This window comes from Tachyglossus aculeatus, assembly GCF_015852505.1.
Source record: "Tachyglossus aculeatus isolate mTacAcu1 chromosome 12 unlocalized genomic scaffold, mTacAcu1.pri SUPER_6_unloc_1, whole genome shotgun sequence".
Lineage (NCBI taxonomy): Eukaryota > Metazoa > Chordata > Mammalia > Monotremata > Tachyglossidae > Tachyglossus > Tachyglossus aculeatus.
In genome coordinates, this window is record NW_024044828.1 from 5,367,628 (window position 1) to 5,392,884 (window position 25,257).

The 25,257-nt window shown below is 42.3% G+C and overlaps 1 protein-coding gene and 1 pseudogene across 3 annotated transcripts in view; one reads left to right on the plus strand and one right to left on the minus strand.

Annotated features, from left to right (window-relative positions):
- Positions 1–25,257, minus strand: part of MAGI2 (membrane associated guanylate kinase, WW and PDZ domain containing 2) — an 825,111-nt gene that overhangs the window by 788,883 nt on the left and 10,971 nt on the right. The gene's annotated exons all lie outside the window — the stretch shown is intronic.
- On the plus strand, positions 18,453–25,177 carry LOC119920990 (annotated as a pseudogene).

The window sequence follows — 25,257 nt, forward strand, 5'->3', positions numbered from 1 at the left end:
GCTGCAGCTTTGGCAAATGTACCACTGAAGGATGGGGTATTTGGTTCAATGCTTCCATTACATTCTTGTTCACTTTCCCTTTGGCAGCCCCTGGTTTCATAAAGTCAAATCTCTTTGGCTACCTTTCTGCTCCAAAGGAAATGATTCCTGGGCCAATTCTCCCCAAATGCAAAATTTCAACTCAAATTTCAAAATTTCAATTCTTTTTTACTTCAACTCTGGGCTGCCCTTCCAATTGATTTGCAAAGTCTTTTCATAATGATGGGCTTTTCCCATTTCCTATGTAGTGTTCCCTTCTTAGCTCTGCTGCCCTTAGGCCTTGGCTTAAGTTTGCGATTGAAACCCAACCCTCCATTTCTACAGGCTTGCTTCCACATTTGAAATAATGTTTGAATTGTGTCACTAATGTCAGCATTGTACCATGAAGCTCATGTGAAGCAACTTGTCATTATTCTGCATACAGCTTGTCTGTCTGCCAAAGGTTTAAATTAACCTCAGTGGTTAGTACAGTGCCTGGAACACAGTAAGCACTTAAACACCATAAAAAAACAAAAAACCCCTTGCACACTATCAGTTGCTGAAGAGGAAAGGTTGGATTATCTTCTCTAAGTGAATCATTGCCTGCCCTGAACCCAAAAGCCATTATTAAAAGGAAACATTTTCTCTGGGTCCCAAAAGAATGAATGCACTTTAAGATGAGCTGAAAGAAAACACCCACCAGTCATATCTCAGAGCGTGGGACACTGTGAATTTGGTTTTATTTCCCCTTGTTCATGTCCCTGAACCCTCTGTCTTTCATCAGCTAAGTAGGCTATTACTTGAAAGAAAAATCGAATCGCAACATTGAATTTTCTTTCCCCAAGGAAACTGTTTCCATTCATGTAGAGTCTACAAATACACAAGAAGAAGTATATATCTGGACTTAATGACACAAGTTTATTTTAACCTCTGCTGTCACTTTTGTGCATTATTTTCAAGTACTGTATCACGAGACTATGAGAAACAATTTGACGGGTGACCAAATTTAATGAGAACTTTTGAATTTACAACTCTGATTTCTGAATTTTTTTATTTTGTCTGGAGTGAGACATGAAAGGGAAGCAACATGGCCTAGTGGAAAAATCATGGGCCTGAAGTCAGAGGACTTTTGTTCTAATTCTGATATTGCCCCCTGTCTGCTGTGTGATCTTGGGCTAATCACTTTACCTTACCAGCCAAAGGGGAATTAAATCCTACTCCCTCTTATTAAGACTGAGCGCCCCATGTGGAACAGGGACTGTCCAATCTGCTTATCTTGCATCTACCTCAGCACTTACTGCTTGAGTACTTGACACACAGAAAGTGCTTAAGTAATTGCATTAAAAAAATTATATTTTACTCAAATTGTCATTCCCCTTTAGGTGATATAGGGAAAAAAAATGAAGTTGGCATTTTTAAATTTTCCCCAAGTGTTTTTATATCAACTATATTACTCTCACAGAATCCAAGAGAAATATTTTATTATCCCCATTTTACAGATAAGAAAACTAAGGCTCAGAGTAATTAAGTGACTTGCCCAAAGTCACAAATATAAAGAAATGACAGAGCTGGGACTAAGAATCAGATCTGGTAATTCCCAGACAGATATATTTTCACATGCTGTATCCACCCTACGTAAGATGATGACCATTTTTTCTGTTTTGGGGGAAAATTTTTCAAAAATTATCAGAGGATGGAAAGAGCAACAGAGGGAGATTTAAGTAGGTGTTGCAACTTCACTGAAAATAAATTTAATAAAATGCATTAGAAGTATTGAGTTCTTTCCCCTCCAAAACTAAATAAGCTCAACTCTCTTCCAGGAGTCTCTAATCTGGTAGCACAATAGTCATGTGTGTGATCCCATTATTTCTCAATTATCATCAAATCATCACATAGAATTTATTACTTCCTTTGTGCCCATGGCAAATGCTGATAGGTAATTACCATAGTTATGAATGTATCCCCCAACAACTCTTTTCCTACTATTCATACCCCATGCTTCTGCACTGGAGCAGAGATATGGAAATCAATAATGTTATGATAGCCCAATTTTAGTTTTATTATCATGCCCAGGGCACTGTTCTACCTGGTGATCTTTTATTATGAGTTTCCAATTAACCCGTTGTTACTCCCTCCCTATAGACTATTCTGCCCCTTCTGCACTACCCCAATCATGGTAGTATGTGTTCAGTGTTTACTATGTGCCAAATGCTTTACCAAGTGCCATGGCTTGGTGGATAGAGCATGGGCCTGAGAGTCAGGAGGACCTGGGTTCTAGTCCTGGCTCCGTCACATCTGTTGTGTGACACTGGGCAGATCAATTCACTTCTCTGTGCCTCAGTCGCCTCATCTGTAAAATCAAGATTATGATTGAGTGCCCACGTGGGACAGGGACTGTGTCCAACTGATTACCTTGTGACTACTCCAGTGCTTAGAACAGAGCCTGGCACATAGTAAGGGCTTAAATACCATTCAAAAAAATATCAGATGATGATGATGATATTAAGTGCTTACTTTGTGCCAGCACTATTCTAAGAGGTGGACATGGTCTGTGCCCCCACAGGACTCTCAGTATAAGGGTGTGTACCAGGATGCAGGTATAAATGCTACCGCTGCTTGATCTCAGTCCCTCTCCACCTCAGCCAGGCAAAGCAACCAGTAACTGTGGCCTCTCCTCCTGCCACCAAAGGCTCCTGATCCTGACACGGTCTGTGCATGTCAGGCAGCTGAGACAGTCCCATTGCCTCCCCAGAAACCAATACCAGATCTTCTTTGTCCTATTAAAGAGACTCCATCCCGTCCCACCTTCTACCATCTTGACAGGAAAGAGGAAAAAACCTCACAAAACCTGGAAAAGACTCCTGGCTGTTCTAGTGGTCTCTGTGGATGGTCCTTGGACTCTCAGCCACAGGGAGCCTGAAATTATGCTCCTCTAGCCTTGCACCCTATTAATTTTTTTGTTATTTTGCATAGTTTTATGCTGTCCTAGTGTTTTGTTTCATCACTCCTCATGTCTATTTCCAGTCCCCTCTCCCCTATTTATGGGACAGGGACCATATCTAATTCTCACCTGTATTTTCTTGCCCAGTGCTTAGTATAGTGCTCGGTACACAGTAAGCAATTAATAAATACTATCACTATTCCTACTACTTCTACTGAAAGGATAGTGAGCACAGGTATTTAATTCCTGTTTCAAGATGAAGGAACTAAGGCACAATGAAATTGAAGTGACTAGCCCAAGATCACACAGCAAACAAGTTGGGGGACCGTGAATAGAACCCAGGACCCCTGGCTCTCAGTACTGCACTCTTCCTAGTAGTTCACATTGCTTCTCAAAATATATATAGAGCCCCATTCACCAAAGGTCAAGCGAAAAAATATTTTAAGTCAGACATGCATATCCATTGCACAATACAATGAAAAACAGCCAGGCTGTTTCAGAGGGGCCCAGCAGGTAGTTTCCTCTTTGTGAAATGGCCAATATTTTCATTTCCAACCTAATTCCTTTCTAGTTCACCTCCATGTGCTCCCACTCAGACTCTTTTCAGCTCAGTAATCTGCTTTTGTAGGCAACCAGCGGCCTCCCAAGAGCCTCAAACCACAGAAGATTTTCTCATGGGCTGCTCCTCCTCAGCTTCTCCTTGAAACTGGCCTGAGCAGCATTTTCTTAAGCACAATCTACAGTGAAATAGCCATGGCCAGGACACCAACTAGAATGAGGCTTGTCTCCAGAGACAGACAGAAAAATCAATCTTTTTTGTAGCTTGGAAAAAACTCAACTACTCTCATGTACTGAACCACTACTTGAAGACTTCAAGCATTACCTGTTTCCTTCTTCATCAAGCCTAAACTCCTTTTATTAGCTTCAAGATTCTCCACCAAGTTGCCCTACTTTACCCACTAGCTCTCTGCACCTGCTATTCCCACCTTGCACCCTAAATTCCTTCCTAAATCCCCATCTCACAGCACCTCATTTTCAGCCTCTCCTGCCTCCATCTTCATGCTTCGGCCCTTCACCTGGACTTTCCCTCCCCTTTCCCCCGTCACAATCTAAATCTACCAGATAATTACTGTTCCCATCTGCAAGTCCCTTCTCCCTTCAACAAGCCTTCTCCAACAAATTCCTTGCATCCAGAGTGGCAATAACCTAACAGCAACAACCTCCTTTTATTTACATATTTATATCCACTCTCAATCATTGTACATATGAATATGCACAGAAGCAGCAGTGAGGTCTAGCAGAAGGAGCCTGGGCCAGGGAGTCAGAAGGACCTGGGTTCTAATCCTGACTCTGCCACCTGCCTATGTGGTTGGCAAGTCACTTAGCCACTCAGTGCCTCAGTTTCCTCATCTGTTCTCCCTCCCATTAAGATTGTGAGGCCCACTTGGGCCAGTGGCTATGTCCTACTTGATTATCTTGTATCTACCCCAGAGTCAGAGCCTAGTCAGATACCTGACACACAGTAAGTACTTAAATACAAAATTTTGTTCAGTTGAGACCCCTGTTTTCCAGGACTGTGGCTTTTGCATTGTTTCAACTGCACACACACACACAAACACACACACACACACACACACACAACACACTCTCTCTCTCTCTCTCTCTCTCTCTCTCTCTCACACAAAGGTGAACTTCATGATCAGTGGTGTCTTCTTCAAACACCAAGCACAAATAGGTATACAACTGGGCATTCATTTATTTTGGTTTCACTATTTGTAAATACTTTTATGTCTGCATAACCCTGTCAGAGTGTAAACCCTTTTGGGTAGCAGAACATGTCTTGTGCTTTGATTGTATGGTCTCAAGTGTTTTGCATTGCATCCTGTTGATGGTCAGTAAGTACCAGCACTATCATTACAACTACTACTAATAATTGCGGTATTTGTTAAGCTCTTACTATGTGCCAAGCACTGTACTAAGCATTGTGGTAGACACAAGATAAGCAGGTCCCACATGGGGCTCATGGTCTAAATAAGAGGAAAACAGGTCAACTGGGTCCCCATTTTGAAAATGAGGGAACTGAGGCACAGAGAATTTAAGTGACTTGCTGAAGGTCACCTGGCAGACAAGTGGTGGAGCCAGGGCCCCTGACTCCCAGGCACTTGATCTTTCCAATAGGCCATGTCACTAATACTACTCTTGTGCTTTGTTCCTAGTGAATTGAGAAATTGATAGTTGTTCAGCAGAGCATTTTTCTGTCAAAAGTCTCAATCTGAAGTTGCTCGAGCCCTCTTCCTCTTCACTCACCACCTCCTCTTCCCAAGACTCCCCTCCTTCCCTTCCTCCAATTCTCAAAGCTCAAGGTCTGGAAACTTTCACTTTGGTGTACCCAGAGCAGAGAGAGTTCACCTCCCTTGTTATTCCTTCCCTCTTCTTCTCCTACCTTGTCTCTTCAGAACTACTAATTTGCTTCCCTTGCCTCTGAGGCTCTAGCTGTCAAGATACAAAGACACTTCCATATAATGCCAGAAAAGGCATGAAAGTCCTAATTCATTCAGTCAAGAATTTTTAGGCAAGATCTCCAATTCAGAATAAGAGAATGGGATTTCTGGAAGACACATGAGAGAAACTGAGTAATAAAACCCCACATTAATCCTTCAACGGAGTAACATTAACACCCCAAAATAAGCACTGACCTAGTGCTTTTTTTGTGCTTTTTAAGGGAATGTTAATGAAGGTTTTTAAGAGCAGATGTTTATAATTCTCTCAGTCCAGCAATATTAGGATCAGCAGATTAAGCAGGTGGGAATGATTTAGAAAGGAGAGAGAACCAGGTAGCCTGGGCCGAGACAATGCAAACTGTGCCAGAACAAATAGAATTTTGAGAGCCTAATAATTTTAGGACATCATTTGGAAGGTGATCCTCATTTGTTTACTTCAGTTTCCTTCAGAACATTTATAAAACACATACATCAATTTGGAAAAGGGAGACCAGAGCCAATAGAAATTAGAAACTGAAATAATCAAGCCAAAGTGAACCTTGATAAAAGAGGTTAAAAGAGCCAGACCCCTTTATCTCATCTCCAAGGAACAGGCACTCCAACTTAATGAATAAAAACTCAGTTACATTATTCTATTTAAAAACAAACAATTCTTCATGAAATGCCTGTATTCTGCCAAGGTGTCTGTCTTCTCCTTGAAGTAAATCAATAGATCTCTCAAGCCAGAAAGTTAATTTTTCTCAAACCCAACTGTTATCAAGTCTAGGCATTTGCAATAACAGAGAATTAACAGTTTGATTTTTAAAATTATGCTGGAAACCTAAATGCTACTTCTGAATCACAACTGTCTTTGAGATTATTTGTCCTAGAAAATTATCCAACCAACATGCCAGGTGGTCTGAATCGGTAGTAAATTTCAAGAAACTCAATAGTGACGGTAAGTTGAGACTGTATTGAGTTGAGTCTAGGTTTGGAAGAGCTGTGCCTGGGAAATAGTGATTTTTTCTGGCAGTAAAGAAATAATGTTAAATGACTCATGAAGCCGGGACTCTGCAAAATCTCACTGATCCATGCTGCTCCGCAATCTTAATCATTGTTAAGTCTTTTGAAAGTTGGTACTGCAGACTTCAATGGCCTGTAGACTTTAATAGTGATTATGATATTTATTAAGCATTTCTCAGTTGCTACGTGTTTGGGTAAATACTACATTAGGACATCACATTATCCCTGCCCCACACAGGGCTCACAGTCAAGTTTTTTTCCATTTCACAGTTGAGGAAACTGGGGCTCAGAGAGGTTAAGTGACTTGACCAAGGTCACTCAGATCAGTAGCAGAGCTGGGACTTGAGTCTTGATCTCCTGATCCTTTGTTCTTTGCCCCTTCTAAGTCCACTACCATAGAAGAAACACAATAGGTGCACTTTACCAATTTACAAACAATAAAGCTTCATCCAACTGAACTGTTTAAGTGTTTGTGGACCAAGGTGTTATGATGATGGTGGTATTTGTTAAGTGCTTACTATGTGCCAAGCACTGTTCTAAAGACTGAAGTAGACACAAGGTAATCAGATTGTTCCACTTGGGGTTCACAGTCTTAATCCCCAATTTACAGTCGAGATAACAGGCACAGAGAAGTTAAGTAACTTGTCCAAAGTCAAACAGCTGGCAAGTGGCAGAGCAGAATTAGAACCCACGACCTCTGACTCTCAAGCTTGTGCTCTTTCTACTCAGCCACGCTGCAGGGAAAAGTCATCCTACACATGAGTAGCTTTAAGATCTACTTTTTTTCCCCTATCTTGTATCTATCCCAGCATCACTTCATACAGAGTTTAGGACATATCATTAATATTATTTTGGTACTGAAGCACTTACTATATGCTCAATCAGCTCATCCCCTCGTACTTTGCCTCAGTGATCACCTACTACAGCCCAGACTGCATGTTTCGCTCCTCTAGTGCCAGCTTGCTAACTGCGTCCTGATCTCATCTATCTCCTCCCCAGCCCCTTTCCCATGCCCTCCCTCTAGCTTTGAACTTCTTCCCCACACACCAGACCACCACCCTTCACACATTTAAAAGCTTAACTCAAGGCACACCTCATCCAAGAGGCCCTAAGCCTTTATTCCCCCTGGATCCCTCTCCCTTCTACATCATCTAAGCACTTTGATCTGTGACCTTTCGGTATGTGATATTTGCCCCAACCTCAATCCCACAGCACTTATGTATATATAGTTAATTTATTCATACTAATGCCAGTCTCCCCCTTCAGACTGTAAGCTAAATGTGGACAGGGAACTTGTCTACCAACTCATAGTGTACTCTCTTAAGCGTTTAGTACAGTGCACTGCACAAAGTAAGTGCTCAGTATCACTGATTAATTGTTCTCCACATCTCTGGAAGGAGCTAAACAATAAACTCTTGATGCTTGTGATTGTTGAGGTAAAGCTTTTGCCCATTCTGAATACGTTATTCTGTTACATAGTTTGCTTGTGTAATTGACTGTTCATATTCAAACATATCTCCTGACATAACTAGGGAAACAGCATGGCATATTGGATAGAGCTCAGGCCTGAGAGTCAGGGGGTCATGAGTGCTAATCCCAGCTCCACCACTTATGTTCTATGAGGCCTTGGGCAAGTCACTTCACTGTGCCTCAGTTACCTCATCTGTAAAATGGGGATTAAGACTGTGACCCCCAAGTGGGACAGGGACTGTGTCCAACCTGATTTGCTTATATCCATCCTAGTGCTAAGTACAGTGCTTGGCACAAAGTAAACATTTAAATGCTAAAATTATTGTTATTAACAAATGTTTATTAATGATGATGATTTTGGTTATTTGTCAAGAGTTTACTACATGCCAAGCACTGTAGTCGATACAGTATTAGCAATTCTGACCCAGTTCATGCTCGACACGCGCTGGGCAGTGTAAGAGGGAGGGAGAACAGATATTGAATCTCTAATTTACAGATGAGGAAAATGAGGAACAGAGAGGGTAAGTGACACACGGCAGGCAAGTGGTGGATTGAGGATTAGAACCCAGAACCTCTGACTTCCTGGCCCATACTCTATCTACTAGGCACACTGCTTCTCCAAAGCTTTGCGTGTATTCATATAAATGACCCCTACATTCGCCAAATGGGTAATAAGGCTGTTGTTATTTGGGAATCCACCTCAAGATTCAGTGGATTGTAGTTCATAATCAAGTGACTATGAGCAAGTCACTTCTCTCTGCCTCAGTTACTTCATCTGTAGAATGGAGATTAAGACTCTGAACCCCACTTTAGACAAGGACTGTGTCCAAGCTGATTGGCTTGTATCTACCCCAGTGCTTAGTACAGTTCCTGGCACAAAGTACTTAAATACCATGAACAAAGACAGAGTTGATGGACTGGATTTCATATGCATATTCTCAGCAGCATAGCAATAATAAGCAATGAATGTTTGATGACTGTTTACATTTTTATATTCTTTGGCAACCTCTTCTCTCAGGTTTCCTTGCTGCCATAGTCTCTAAATTTTTCCAAATCCACTGTTCCTGCTTGGGCTACAGACTTTAATGGGTATAGTATTGATGGTATTTTTTTAAGTGCTTACTATATGTCAAGCACTCTTCTAAGCACTGGGGTAGATACAAGCTCATTAGGTTGGACACAGTCCCTGTCCCACATGGGTCTCAGAGTCTTCATCCACATTTTTACAGATGAGGTTAACAGGCACAGAAAAGTTAAGTAACTTGCCCATGGTCACACAGCAGACAAGTAGCAGAGCTAGGATTAAAACCCATGTCCCAAGCCCATGTTCTATCCACTAGGCAATTCGGGCAGGGCATATGTCTCATGCTTCCATTTGTCATTTCCCAAGGACTTAGTGCAGTGTATAGCACTCCACAACGTTCAATAAATACCTTTACTAGGGCTATTCAATCTTAGTGTGTCATAGACTTGTCTGGACAAATCAATTTTACAGATATGAAATCAAATTAACTTTTTTAAGAATTCAGGCAGTTCTTCACAGTCATCAGATTTGGAGGACATTTTAGAGAAGAGATAAGAATCTCTTTTATAGAAGTGGACCCCCGTAATTGATTCATGTTTCACCTTCCGTATGTCCCAAGTATCCTTTAAAAATATGCTATTTCTGTAACTTTTATTTTAGCTCTGAAATTAGGAGGCTAAAACTGATTTAATTCCAGTTTTCTCTTGAATGATTTCATTTTTAATCAACTTTACTTTTTTCTTCTGAAATGAAAGTTTTCATCTTAAAATTTCTCTCTACATTTTGTATGGTTTCTATGACTTCATTCACTTGTCTTCCCTCAGTTTACCCCTAGGAGAGAGAACTGTCACTGTTGATGCATGAGTGGGTGTTTTAGAAAAGTTCTGGGAATTTGTGGAAGGCAGTGCAGCCTATTGGAAAGAGCATGGGCCTGGGAGTCTTAGGACCTGGATTCTAATTCCAGGTAAAACACTTGCCTGTTTTACTGACTTTGAGCTAGTCACTTAAGTTCTCAATGCCTCAGTTTCCTCAAACATAGAAAGAAACACCTGTTCTTCCTATTAGCAGCATGGCCTAATGGACAGAGCACAGGCCTGGGCATCACAAGGACCTGTGATCTAATCCCAGCTCCACCAGCCTACGTGTGACCTTGGGGAAGTCACTTTACCTCTCTGGGCCTCACTTACCTCATCTGTAAAGAGGGGATTGAGACTGTGAGCTCCATGTGGGTCAGGGACTGTGTCCAACCTGATTTGTCCATATCTACCCCAGTGCTCAGTACAGTGCCTGGCATATAGTAATTGCTTAACAAATACCACAATTATCAGTATTATTATTGTTATTTAGGCTGTGAAGCCTGTGTGGAACAGGGACTATGTCTGACCTGATTAATTTGCATCTATCCCAACACTTAGAACAGTGCGTGACACACAGTAAGCACTTAAATACCTTAAAAAAATTTAAGATGCTTGTTGTCAGTGGGATATATGCTCTTAGCTTCAAGGGTTGAGATGCTTTTTACTCCTGACGCTTAATCAAATTAATCAATGGTATTTGTTCAATGCTCACTGTACTAAGCGCTTGTACTGAGTACAACAGAATGAGTGGACACATTCCCTGCCCACATCGTGCTTACAGAAGCAACATGGCTCAGTGGAAAGAGCATGGGCTGTGGAGTCAGAGGTCATGGGTTCAAATCCCAGCTCCACCAATTGTCAGCTGTGTGACTTTGGGCAAGTCACAACTTCTCTGGGCCTCAGTTACCTCATCTGTAAAACGGAGATTAAGACTGTGAGCCCTCCGTGGGACAACCTGATCACCTTGTAACCTCCCCAGTGCTTAGAACTGTGCTTTGCACATAGTAAAGTGCTTAATAAATGCCATTATTATTATTATCCTAGACTTCCCAGGTTTAACAATAATATTGTATTAAATATTTAATATCTTATTAAGGGTATAAAATATCAATAAGGCAGTTTATCCTTTAAATTCCCATTCTACTGCAAATAAAAGGTTTATCCATGTGCAATGAGACCCTTTGTCACTGCTGTAAACTGAGTTACCAAATCCTACATCTGCAGTTCCCTCTGGTGGCTGAAATGTAAAGCAAAACTCCTATTTATCCACCACTCCTTTGCTTGGGAAAGTTCATTGGGACTTAAGGATTTTGAAATTACCAGCTTGGCCAAGGTTTAATGAAGGCTGAGTGAGCAGGAAAGAAGGTCGATACCACTGATTTCACCATTAAAAGAACTAAGGTGACCTCATTCGCTCCCACAGCTTCAACTATCATCTCTACGCTGATGACACCCAGATCTACATCTCTGCCCCTGCTCTCTCCCCCTCCCTCCAGGCTCGCATCTCCTCCTGCCTTCAGGACATCTCCATCTGGATGTCCGCCCGCCACCTAAAGCTCAACATGTCGAGGACTGAGCTCCTTGTCTTCCCTCCCAAACCTTGTCCTCTCCCTGACTTTCCCATCTCTGTTGACGGCACTGCCATCCTTCCCGTCTCACAGGCCCGCAACCTTGGTGTCATCCTCGACTCCGCTCTCTCATTCACCCCTCACATCCAAGCCGTCACCAAGGCCTGCCGGTCTCAGCTCCGCAACATTGCCAAGATCCGCCCTTTCCTCTCCATCCAAACCGCTACCCTGCTAATTCAAGCTCTCATCCTATCCCGTCTGGACTACTGCACTAGCCTTCTCTCTGATCTCCCATCCTCGTGTCTCTCTCCACTTCAATCCATACTTCATGCTGCTGCCCGGATTGTCTTTGTCCAGAAGCGCTCTGGACATATTACTCCCCTCCTCAAAAACCTCCAATGGCTACCGATCAATCTGCGCATCAGGCAGAAACTCCTCACCCTGGGCTTCAAGGCTGTCCATCACCTCGCCCCCTCCTACCTCACCTCCCTTCTCTCCTTCTACTGCCCAGCCCGCACCCTCCGCTCCTCCACCACTAATCTCCTCACTGTACCTCGCTCTCGCCTGTCCCGCCATCGACCCCCGGCCCACGTCATCCCCCGGGCCTGGAATGCCCTCCCTCTGCCCATCCGCCAAGCTAGCTCTCTTCCTCCCTTCAAGGCCCTGCTGAGAGCTCACCTCCTCCAGGAGGCCTTCCCAGACTGAGCCCCTTCTTTCCTCTCCCCCTCGTCCCCCTCTCCATCCCCCCGTCTTACCTCCTTCCCTTCCCCACAGCACCTGTATATATGTATATATGGTTGTACATATTTATTACTCTATTTATTTATTTATTTATTTATTTTACTTGTACATTTCTATCCTACTTATTTTATTGGTATGTTTGGTTCTGTTCTCTGTCTCCCCCTTTTAGACTGTGAGCCCACTGTTGGGTAGGGACTGTCTCTATGTGATGCCAATTTGTACTTCCCAAGCGCTTAGTACAGTGCTCTGCACATAGTAAGCGCTCAATAAATACGATTGATTGATTGATTGATTAAGGTAAGGAAATATGAACAATTACAAAATATTTTGTTAATAATTTAATATGTGTTGATCATCCCTCTATTAGAGTTCGATTTTCTCCAAGGCAGGAACCAGGTCTTCACACATTACTCGAGGAGTAAATCCTATTGGTTGATTAAGCAGAACTAAAGATCTGGGGTAGAAGAACTGAGGCCAGCCAATAAGAATCTATATACAGAAAAATCATCAGGTGCAGGGATGAGAGCAGTTCATCTCACCTCGCCTTTGTAATTGTTTAATGGTATTTGTTAAGCATTTACTATGTGCCAGACACTGTACTAAGTGCTGGGGTGAAAACAGTATAACTGCTTTGGACACAGTCCTTGTCCCAACATAGGTTCACAGTCTTAATCTTCATTTTATAGATGAGGTAACAGACCCAGAGAAATTAAGTCAGTTGTCCAATGTTACAAAACAGACAAGTAGCAGAACCAGAATTAAAACTCAGGTCCTTTGTCTCCTAGGCTCACACTATTACCACTGGGCCACAATGCTGTCTCTTTGTAACACAAAGACATGAACAATTTAGAGAAAGGAAACTAAGGTGGGGAAAGAGAAGAAAGAGGGAGAGAAAGAACAGAGATTCACTTTTTGCTCCTCTAAACTATTCACTGTACCTTGATCTCACTTATCTTGCCACTGACCTGTTGTCCACATCCTGCCTCTGGCTTGGAATTCCCTCCCTCTTCATATCAGGCAAGTGATTACTCACCCCACCTTCAAAACCTTTTTGATGGCACAACTCCTCCAAAAGACCTTCCCTGAGGTGTCATTTCCTTTGCTCCCACTATTTTTCTGTTGTATGATACTCTCCCAAGGGCTTAGTACAGTGCTCTGCATATAAGAAGCACTCAATACCATTTATTGGTACTATTCAATTGTGTAATGCTCTTGATGGCTATTAGATTGGTATGGAGATCGAGACTGCAAAAGCTAGTACTGAAGGAAAATGGAGGGTGATGGTAATCCAAAGTGTTTCACTATTTAAAGCAATGACATCCACCGCAGAGTAATCTTGTCTTGAAATGCTCAAAGAGGCCCAGTTAAAGGCTGCTATGTGCTTAAACATGAACAGTAGTCTCATGATAAAAGATCTTGTAGAGTGAGTTTATCAAGGCGGTATTTATTAAGCATTTCTCTTGTGCCACAACACAGGGGTAATCATATTGGACACAGTTTCCAGCCCATTTGGGACTCATAATTTAAGAGGGAAGGGTGGCAGCATCTCCATTTTTTTTTTTTTTACAGAGGAGGAAACTGAGGTACAGAGAGGTTAAGTGATTTGATCAAAGCTGACACGTAGCAGGGCATGGATTAGGACCAGAGTCACTTGACTCCCAGTTCTGCAATCTTTCCACTAGATCACAAATTCTCTCTCTAAATAATGCAGTGGGCACAGATTAAAGCCTGCCCATTTTTGTTTCTTTGTAAGGTTTTCAAACCCAGAGTTGCTCAAGGGAGCAGTCTTCAAACTAATTGCACTCATCTGCTGCTATTACAAACCTGATCCCAATCTCCAAGCTTTCATCAGGCCCGGATGTCCCTTAGGAAGAGAGATTCTCTCCCCATTCGCAGCCTAATGTTTACCTCTGGCTTAAAACGGCTTTCAAACGGCATGCCAGAATCAGCCATGTACTGCTGCAGGCAACAAGTTCAAAACAATACCCAGAAGAGCCGCAGTGAAAACCGATGTCTACATAACGGGCTATGTCTCCTCATTTGTATTTTCATAGTCGCAGAGCTCTGTAAATCCCCAAAGTCTGAAGATTAGCGTGGTTTCCCCTTAAGTGTTTATGGCTGCAGAAATGGGAAGAAAGTTCTGGCAAACTATGCTGGGTGAGAAGATGCTTTAGTAAAGAGTTTTTTGGGGGTTTTTTGCTAAACATTGCAACCACAGCAGGCACAGATAAACACCAGCGAAAAGTTTGGGGGAAGGCAAATATGCATAAGAAGCATGACAGAATGGAGGGGGGTTCCATTTGTGAAGCAGGTCAGGTCCTTCACACAGAGTCTTAGGACAGGCTCACTGGGCTTGGCCCAAAATGGGAAGCACTGTGGCCTAATGGATAGAGCACGGGCCTGGGAATCAAAAGGATCTGGATTATAATCCCAGCTCTGCCTCCTGTCTGCTGTGTGACTTTGGGCAAGTCACTTCAGTGGGCCTCAGTTACCTCAACTGCAAAATAGGGACTCATACTGTGAGCCACAAGTGGGCCATGGACTATGTCCAACATGATTACTTCATATCAACCTGAGCATTTAGAACAGTGCCTGGCACATACTAAGCACTTAAATACTATATAAAAAAAATTGTTGTTAAAGTGCTTCAGAGAAATAAAATAAAATGCCACGGCCCCTCCTCTAGACTGTCATATTATTATATTGTACTCTCCCAAGCCCTTAGTAATATTCACAAACATTATTGAATCTATAACTCCTTTCTGGTGGACTTCTTGTGCCACATGGACCTTGAAAAACAGTAAAATGTAAAGAAGCAGCGTGACTGAGTGGATAGAGCATGGACCTAGGAGTCAGAAGGACCTGGGTCCTAATCTGGGCTCCACCACTTGTTGTTGGTGTGGTCTTGGGTAAGTCACTACATTTCTCTGGCCCTCAGTTCCCTAATCTGTAAAATGTGGCTCAAGACTGTGAGCCCCATGTGGAACAGGGACTGTGTCCAAACTGACTAGCTTTTATCTGCCCCAGTGCTTAGTACAGTGCGTGACACATAATAAAGGCTTAATAAATACCATAAAAAAATTGGAGGAATGAAATGGTGCACAAAATGGGAAGTGGTCAGAGATTTTTGAATTAGTAATCAGCTAAGTAGAGAATGAGAGTTAATTTCATCTGGCTTCATTTTATTCATATCTATATATAGATTAAATAGATGTTCCCTTGCCACTGATTGAAACTTACATGAAAATGGATAAGCTAATTCGTGAATTAAAAGGATAAGCTTTGGATTTAATATTTGGAATAACATGTCCTTATGAGTGAAGAACACACATCGAATTGTGAACATTTGTACTGATTTGGAGGAATGAAAACCAAGCCCTGACTCAGTTCAGGAGTCAAACAGTGCTGGAAATGGTAGCAGTGGTGGATACCAGGAAGCTAAGGTGGGACAGAGTCGATGTAGGAGCAGCAGTAGATTGGCTAGAAACTACAGCACGAGTAAAGCCATCATCAAAAAGCAATCCAGGTGTGCTTATATTGTAGGAGGCCAATGGTGAGCAATTGTATTTATTGAGCGCTTACTGTGTGCAGAGCACTGTACTAAGTGCTTCGGAAGTACAAGTTGGCAACATATAGAGACACTCCCTACCCAACAGTGGGCTCACAGTCTAGAAGGGGGAGACAGAGAACAAAACAAAACATATTAACAAAATAAAATAGAATAGATATGTACAAGTAAAATAAATAAATAAATAGAATAATAAATACGAACAAACGTATATACATATATACAAGTGCTGTGGGGAAGGGAAGGAGGTAAGGCGGGGGAGATGGAAAGGGGGAGGAGAGGGAGAGGAAGGAGGGGGTTCAGTCTGGAAGGCCTCCTGGAGGAGGTGAGCTCTCTCTCAGTAGGGCCTTGAAGGGAGTTAGAGAGCTAGCTTGGCGGATGTGGGGAGGGGGGGCATTCCAGGCCAGGGGGATAACGTGGGCCAGGGGTCGATGGCAGGACAGGCGAGAACAAGGCACGGTGAGGAGATTAGCGGCAGAGGAGCGGAGGGTGCGGGCTGGGCTGTAGAAGGAGAGAAGGGAGGTGAGGTAGGAGGGGGCAAGGTGATGGAGAGCCTTGAAGCCGAGGGTGAAGAGTTTCTGCCTGATGTGTAAGTTGATTGGTAGCCACTGGAGATTTTTGAGGAGGGGAGTAACATGTCCAGAGCGTTTCTGGACAAAGACAATCCGGGCAGTGGCGTGAAGTATGGATTGAAGTGGGGAGAGACAAGAGGATGGGAGATCGGAGAGGAGGCTGATACAGTAGTCCAGACGGGATAGGATGAGAGCTTGAACAAGCAGGGTAGCAGTGATGTAATAAATCTCTTTGCAATAAAATATAGCCAAACGGAGATTGCATTTTTTAAATACACAGTTGCCGCTGGAGTTATACAGGTCTGACTTCCATCTTTACTTTTATGTGAAAGGCTAATGAACCTTCACTGTGGGATGAGGAATTTCATCTCACAGACTGTGTTTCCAATTCTACAGTTAGGTTTTTAGCTCCTCGTGTAAAAATCCATGGTCCTCTATTTTCACATTCTGTCTTGTAAAACAGAAACAATACTATCAAATTAGAGTGGAAGAGCTTTATTCATTTAAAACACTTTGGCTTTTGAAATTCAAAATGGGAAGTGAAATGCCGTAATATAAATGTTATAAAATTGATTGGATATATTTTCTAACAAGTGAGACTATCTTGAAAATGTGCTAATCCTTCTGTTTTACATAGTTCAATAGAGACATTTTTATGAGACTTAACATGGTTGTAAGCCCCATGGAGGATAACGTCTTTGTGTTTCTCCCAGATGAAATCAGTGAAGTTATACACTAGGATACTGTTTCTCTTTTACTTCTCATCCATCATATTGCCCAAAAAGGAAATTATCTGTGCAGCTGATCCACAGTTTGTTTGACTGTTTCTCCTCACTACTGTGTGATAGTCATCATGCACTGTGATTTCTGCCAACAGTCACTTCTAAGCCAGCTTTTACTGAGGCAGCAAAATCGGCACATCGTTAATACCATGGAAGAAATTAATACTTTTGCTTATTTGTAATGACAGTTGGGTAATTTAATTGCTAACTTATTATGTATTAGATAATCAAATGCCTGAGAATTATATCACCATAGAGAGACCATGATTTCCCTCAGCGGGTAGGGATAAAAGGGGTGGACAGAAGCCAGGAATATGGAGGGGGTGTTACATTCATTCATTCGATTATATTTATTGAGCACCTGTGTGCAGAGTACTTGAAAGCTGAAGGCATCCGCTACACAGCCACATAAATAGTATTTGCTTCTTGCCCTAGCATCTACTCTACTCTATGACCTTGGGTAAGTCACTTTACTTCTCTGTGCCTCAGTTACTACATGTGGAAGACAAGGATTAAGACTGTGAGCCTTATTTGGGACAGAGATGGAGGCTGACCAGATTAGTTTGTGTCTACCCCTGTCATTCATATTTACAGAGCGCTTACTGCATGCAGAGCACCATATTAAGTGCTTGGAAGAGTACAATATAACAAACACATTCCCTGACCACAATGAGCTTACAGACTAGAGAGGGAGACAGACATTAATATAAATTACAGATATTCTACAGAAGCAGTGTGGCTCAGTGGAAAGAGCTCGGGCTTTGGACTCAGAGGTCATGGGTTCAAATCCCTGCTCCGTCAATTGCCAGCTGTGTGGCTTTGGGCAAGTCACTTAACTTCTCATTGCCTCAGTTACCTCATCTGTAAAATGGGGATTAAGACTGTGAGCCCCCCGTGGGACAACCTGATCACTTGTAACCTCCCCAGTGCTTAGAACAGTGCTTTGCATATAGGAAGTGCCTAATAAATGCCATTAAGTGCTGTGGGGCTGGGAGGGAGGATGAATAAAGGGACTAAGTCAGGGTGACGCAGTGCTCAATACAATGCTTGCGCAGTCTTTAACAAATAACAAAAAATATTTCCAAAAACAAAGTGACAAAAGCCCCTATCCCCCACCCCCTCTACCCATGTTTACCAGCCACCACCATGTCAGTTACCTCCCAGGAACACATTACGGCCTCCAAGCCACAATTTGTCACCACCTCCCCACTAGACTGTCAGGTCATTGTGGGCAGGCAACATGTCTATCGTACTGTTATATTTTACTCTCTGAAGCACTTAGTACAATACTCTCAACACAAGACTCAGTAAATTTGATAGACTGATAAACACAGTTCCACCTGCCCCACTGAGTCTCGCATTCAGGGGTCATTTCCCTCTTCCCTCTAAATTTGCCATCTTAGAAAGAATGTGTGGCATTAATGGAATAGTGTTATCTAAGGGTCATGGCCAACACCAGCAAGAAATTATTTACGGTAGCTGCAGCCAGTTGACTGGTAAATCATTTGCAGTTAATCAAGGGTACCTATTGAACACTTCATCCTTCCCCTTTCCGTTTCCCCCATGTCCCCTCCTGTCCAACAGTTTAATAATCATGATATGCCAAAATCTTGTACTCCACGCACTATACTTGATACAAGGTGATCAGATCAAGCAGAGCCTCTGTTCCTCATGGGGCTCATAGTTTAAGTAGGAGAGAAACAGATTCTTAATCCCAATTTTACAGATGAGGAAACCGAGGCACAGGGATTCTAAATGACTTGCCCAAAGCAAACAGGTAAGCTAGTAGAGCCAGGACTGGAAGCCAGGTCCTCGGACTCCCAGGCCTGTGCTCTTTCCACTAGGCCATGATGATTTATGAGTCTATGGCCCCATTAACCTCTGACCCTGATATGACATGCTGGTGCTCACACTTTCTCATTTCCTCCCCACTTTTTTTGAAAAACAAAACACACAGAGACCAAAAGCCTTCCCTCCTGTCCTTTTCCTACCATGTTGACATGTCAGTCTGGTCCCCTGCTTTTCTGATCCTTTTCCTATTCCTGCTCTCCTACTGTTGGTACTGATGGGGTGATGAATTGGGTATGCAGGGAGGGGAACAGATTTATTTAAAAAAATATAATTTAAAAGAAAGAACAGCGGGCAGTCTTCTGTTCCACTCATGAGTTGCTGGACTTAGTACAGTGTTCTGCACACAGCAGGTGCTCAATAAATATGATTGAATGAATGAATGACTCAGAACCTAATTAATCAGAGAGGCTGGTTGGTTATTCATTCAGCCTGGCCTAGTGGAAAGAACATGGGCCTGAGAGTCAGGGGACCAGGATACTAGTTTCAGCTGTACCACTTTCCTGCTGTGTGACTTGGGCAAGTCATTAACTTCTCTGTGCTTCAGTTTCCTCATCTGTGAAGTGCGGATTAAATATCTGCTCTCCCTCCTGCTTAGACTGTGTGCCCCATTTGGCACAGAGACTGTGTCTGACCTGATTTTCTTGCATTAACCCCCCAAGTGCTTAGTACAGTGCTGTATACATACTAAGGACTTAAGAAATAGTGCTTATTAATATTATTGTTATTAATTAGTCCAAAGGATGGAACCCATTGAAGGGTATGGTGTTGAAGGAGTTTGTACCCATTGAAGGGTTCAGAAAAGCAGTGTGGCTCAGTGGAAAGAGCACGGGCTTTGGAGTCAGAGGTCATGGGTTCAAATCCCAGCTCCCCCAACTGTTAGCTGTGTGATTTTGGTCAATTAACTTTTCAGTGCCTCAGTTACCTCATCTGTAAAATGGGGATTAAACCTGTGAGCCCCCCTTGGGACAACCTGATCACCTTGTAACCTCCCCAGTGCTTAGAACAGTGCTTTGCACATAGTAAGTGCTTAACAAATACCATCATTATTATTATTAAAGGAAAACTCCTCTAACAATCCTTTGTGAAGAAAACATGACAAGGGTAGATAATGAGCACAAACTGAATTTTCCTTGTGTCAAATTAATATGCGAGCATACCCTGAAACTAAAGGTTAAAAAAAACCCAGTGAAAAATTCATAGGATTGAACCAATATATGATGGGATTACACTCCCAAGGGTATGAATTTGCTAAGAAATCTAGTTTGACTAATTTAAACCACTGCTAGCTTCTACCTCCAAGTTACTATTAGGCCAACACATAATTAATTTTGGGCAAGACTGCTGTGCTGTCTATGCTTGCCTGGGGTAATCCTGAACTAATGTTCTTGTGGTCTTTGCTTTCATTTAAGCAACTTGACAAATTAGGGGGTCTTCAATAGCCGTGATTAAAAGTTGACTATAAAGACCCTCTTATTTGTCTAGTGGGCCTTCCTACAATGGTTAACACCACAAACAGACCTGCAAATGAAACAAATTTGAATATAAAAATAGAAGCAGCATGGCCCAGTGTTAAGACACAAGCTTGTGACTCAGAAGGATCTGGGTTCTAATTCTGGTTCTGCCACTTGTCTGCTGTGTGACCTTGGGCAAGGCACTTGACTTCTCTGTGCCTCCGCTGCCTCATCTCCAAAATGGGGATTGAGATTGTGGGCCCCACATGGAAAAGGGACTATTTCCAACCTGATTAGCTTGTATCTACCTCAGCTCTTAGTACAGTGCTTGGCACAGAATAAGTGCTTTACAAATATCAAGAACACTGACAATCAGTGATTGAATCATCACAGGGTACGTATTTCCCTGCTCAACAGGTGGAGATGTATTAAAATAATTGTGGTATTTAAGTACTTATTATGTTCCTAGCACTGTTCTAAGCACTGAGGTTGATACAAGATCAGACAGGTAATCTGATATAGATAATAGCTATTCAGATATTAGACACTGGATCTTAAGGAAATGCCAAATTAAGGGTAAGAGAAAATTAATGTTAAATTAAAACCTCATTTTTTCCTAACAGGATTTTAAAATTCACTGATAATCTGAATAAGTAGGCACTATGAAGGTCAAAAACTTATTTTTACATTTGGCTTTAATCAGCAAGGGAGCCATTTTTATTGATTGTCCTCTATTCAGAGACCTGACTTGGGGAGAATTCCAAAGAAAAATTAGTCTCAAAAAATGCTTAGACACAAACTGAAATACACCTAAGTGTGCGACTCATGTGGGAATTGGGACTCTTTCCAACCCTACTATTTTAAATCTACCCCAGCACTTACTACAGGGATTGGCACTTACTATGTGCCAATCACTACCACAATTTTTATTACTATGATTGCTATCTATGCTTGGCTTTTTATATTACATATATGGAATTTTTGGTTAATCATGGAACTCATGTACCTCATAGAGAAGATAACATTTCACATATCGTCCTTTGGAGAGTCTAGTTTAATGATGGTACTAAGCACTGATGTGCCCAACACTGAGCTGAATTTGGAATAGATGCAACATTATATCAAAGTCTCTGACCATTATAAGCCACACAAAAAATATTTGTTAAGCAGATGCCAAACACTGTACTAAGCACTGTGGTAGACACAAGATAATCAGGTTGGACACATCCCTGTCCCACATAGTACTCACAGATGAAGTGGGTGGGAGAACAAGTATTGAATCCCCATTTTACAGATGAGGACAAGGAAGCACAAAGAAGTTAAGTGAGTTGTTTACTTTTTTTCCTTCCGTATAGAGCTGAGCCTAGAATCCAGTTCATCTGAGTCCCAGGCCCATTCTCTTTCCACTGGGCCATGCTGCTTCATTTTTTGACTTAAGATTCAGTTTCTCAAAGACCCCATTGTCCTGAAGGCAAAACAAGAAACACCGATAAGAGCAAATGGAGAAAAAAGCCAAGTGAAAGATTGATACACCTGTAGTGGATGGAAATGGGCTGTGTCTGTCTCTGCCCATCATCTCATATCTTCCTTTTTCTCCTAAGAAAAGATTGGGTTGGTTTTGGATGGAGAAAACAGTGTGGGGCATAGCACAGAGCCATAAATCCTCTTTCCCACTTGGATGCCATTTCTACTCTTCAGCTGGATTCCCAGGAAACAGCAAATCCAAGGAAGTAAAAAATTCCTTATTTTTTGATAACATTTCTAAATTTACCATCTTCCTATTTGGAAGGTTTCAGGATGATGTAAAAAGTTAAGAAGATTTACACTGCAAAGTAATGTTTTATTTCTGGCCTTGCCAGTTTGGGAAATAACAATACCTTGTCATTACCTTGAGAAGCAGCGTGGCTCAGTAGGCAAGAGCACGGGCTTTGGAATCAGAGGTAATGGGTTCAAATCCCGCTCCATCACTTGTCAGCTGTGTGACTTTGGGCAAGTCACAACTTCTCTGTGCCTCAGTTCCCTCATCTGTAAAATGGGGATTGAGACTGTGAGCCCCATGAGGGGCAACCTGATAATCTTGTAACCTCCCCAGCGCTTAGAACAGTGCTTTGCACATAGTAAGCACTTAATAAATGCCATTATTATTATTAGCTCTGATCTGTATTATGCTGAAAGATAAAATGAATATACAATTGTCTGTACATGCACTGCCAACTATCAAAGATAGGTATATGCTGTTCTAGTGGACAGAACAAAAAAAAAATCAATAATTGTGAATCTTTCAAATTTAAAGGCAATGCTACTGATAGTGAGATTTATCCATGCGAATGGGTTTAGCAGTTCACCACTGACATCTATTCCACAGAGATACATGGAAAGATGATCCTTTGCCCTAATGTGTTTTTCACTCATTCTTCCTTTGCCCTAATGTGTTTTTCACTCATTCTTCCTGTCACTATTTACAAATTGGCTCAGCATTCTGGAGGCAAATTGGGTGCTTCTGCCAGAGCAACAAATTTTTCCAACCCAAATGGGAATATGTTTACAAGCTTGGAATTTTCCAGAACTGTATCACATTATAGATCTGATACACCACAGCTTTCCCTATATCTGAAACCATCCTTAAAGCCCATCTTCTTCCTCAATTTCAAGCATCCCAAGTTATAAAGCCATCAGCCATCTCTACCACTTAGATAGTTCTATGCATCCTCAGCACATCTAAGTGTTTATTCAACTGCACATACAATTATTTATTTTGGCTACTCTGCTGGTCAATAAGCTTGTCTTTCTATTGGTGTGACAACTCCTCGTAGGGAGGGAATGTAGTAATAATAATTATAATGGTACTTGTTAAGTGCTTACTATGTGGCAAGCAAGCATTGTTGTAAGCACTGGGGTAAATATAAGTTAATCAGATTGGACACAGACTGTGAGCCCCTTGCGGGGAAGGGGCTAAGTAGGATGGAGTAGGATTTAATCCCCAATTTACAGTTAATAATAAATATAATAATAATAATGATGGCATTTATTAAGTGCTTACTATGCACAAAGCACTGTTCTAAGCCCTGGGGAGTTTACAAGGTGATCAGGTTGTCCCACGGGGGGCTCAGAGTCTTAATCCCCATTTTACAGATGAGGTAACTGAGGCCCAAAGAAGTGACTTGCCCAAAGTCACACAGCTGACAACTGGCAGAGCAGGGATTTGAACCCATGACCTCTGACTCCAAAGCCCATGCTCTTTGCACTGAGCCATGTTTCAGTTGAGGTAACAAGCACTAAAAAGCTAAGTGGCTTGCCAGAAGTTACACAGCAGGCATGTGGTGGAGTCAGAATTAGAACGCAGGACCTCTGACTCCCAGGCCTATGCTCTTTCCACTAGGCCAGGCTGCTTCTTGCCACGTGTAAGTTTTGAATTTCCCCACTTGTTGGCAGTCACAGCTATCCCACACCCACCTGCCTCAGCATCCATCTGCAAGGCACCATACTGGGGGATTGAAAGAGTATACTACAACAGAATTAGCAGACATGGTCCTTGCCCATAGTGAGCTTACTGTCTACAGAGTTTCCTGGAAAGAGGCAGGAAGTCATGTTATCTTCAATATGTGTGTGCGCACGCACACACACACACACACACACACACACCCCCCCAAGGCTACAAGAGTGTGGCTTCACTGGCCTATCTAGATGGGAAGCAGGAGGAAGACTAGATCAGAGTGTGTTGCCAGCATTAGTGTGAGTTTAGTACGAGAACCTGGGACAGCAGTATTGAAACCAAAGCTTTATATTTCCCTCTCCCAAGTGCTTAGTACCATGCTCTGCACATAGTAAGTACCATTGATGATGAGACTGTCTCTATATGTTGCCAATTTGTACTTCCCAAGCGCTTAGTACAGTGCTCTGCACATAGTAAGCGCTCAATAAATACGATTGATGATGATGATGATGACCATTGATCCCCACCCAGACTGTGAGCTCACTGTGGGCAGGAAATATGTCTGCTATATTGTACTCTCCCAAGTGCTTAATACAATGCTCTGCACACAGTCGGCATTCAATAAATACAACTGACTGACTTAAGACCATCCAAGCAATCTGATGCCAGAACACTTCAAGGAGTTTTATCATTTGGGCTGGGTCACTGGGGCTTAGAGGAGGAATAAGCCAGACATGTGGCAGTGAAATCTTTATGGCTCCATCAGGAATCTAAAAAGAACAAATTCAGCCTGAAGCTATGTCTGTTCGTGACATAAATGAGCAGGATATCCGTGGACCTTCACCATACAAGAATCAAAGCAAGAGCTGATGAACTCCTCTCTTTATGAATGCTTATACCATAAAGAGAAGCCAGAGCAGTGATCCATTCTAAGGCTGCTGTCATGGCAACCCCTCTCTTTCCAGGGCATAAGTTTGAAGTTACGCATCAAGATGATAAAAGGAATCAGAAAATGTACCTCAGGAGGGCATTATAAGTACGATGATACACTAGTAGTCCCTATTGTTGAGAACACTCCCAAAGATAATCAAAATCTATCAATGGTATTTAACAAGTGCTTACTACGTGTGGACCACTGCTAAGTTTGGGAGAGTACAACACAACAGAAATAGCAAGCACGTTCCCTGCCCATAACCAGTTTACAGTCTAGAGGGGGAGACAGACATCAGCATGAGTAAAAGCAAAGGACCTTGAAGAAGAATGAGCCACGCAGAAAATCGGTACTGGGATGCCTGTGCTGTGTTTATCAGGCATCGTGGAATATATGTATGGGGAGAGGCCTGGGAAAGGGCCAAAACCATGTGTGAGTACTCGGACTACTTATCCAATATTGCATAATAATAATAATGGTATTTGTTAAGCGCTCAACTATGCGCCAGACACTGTACTAAGAACTGGAGTGGACACAAGCAAGTTGG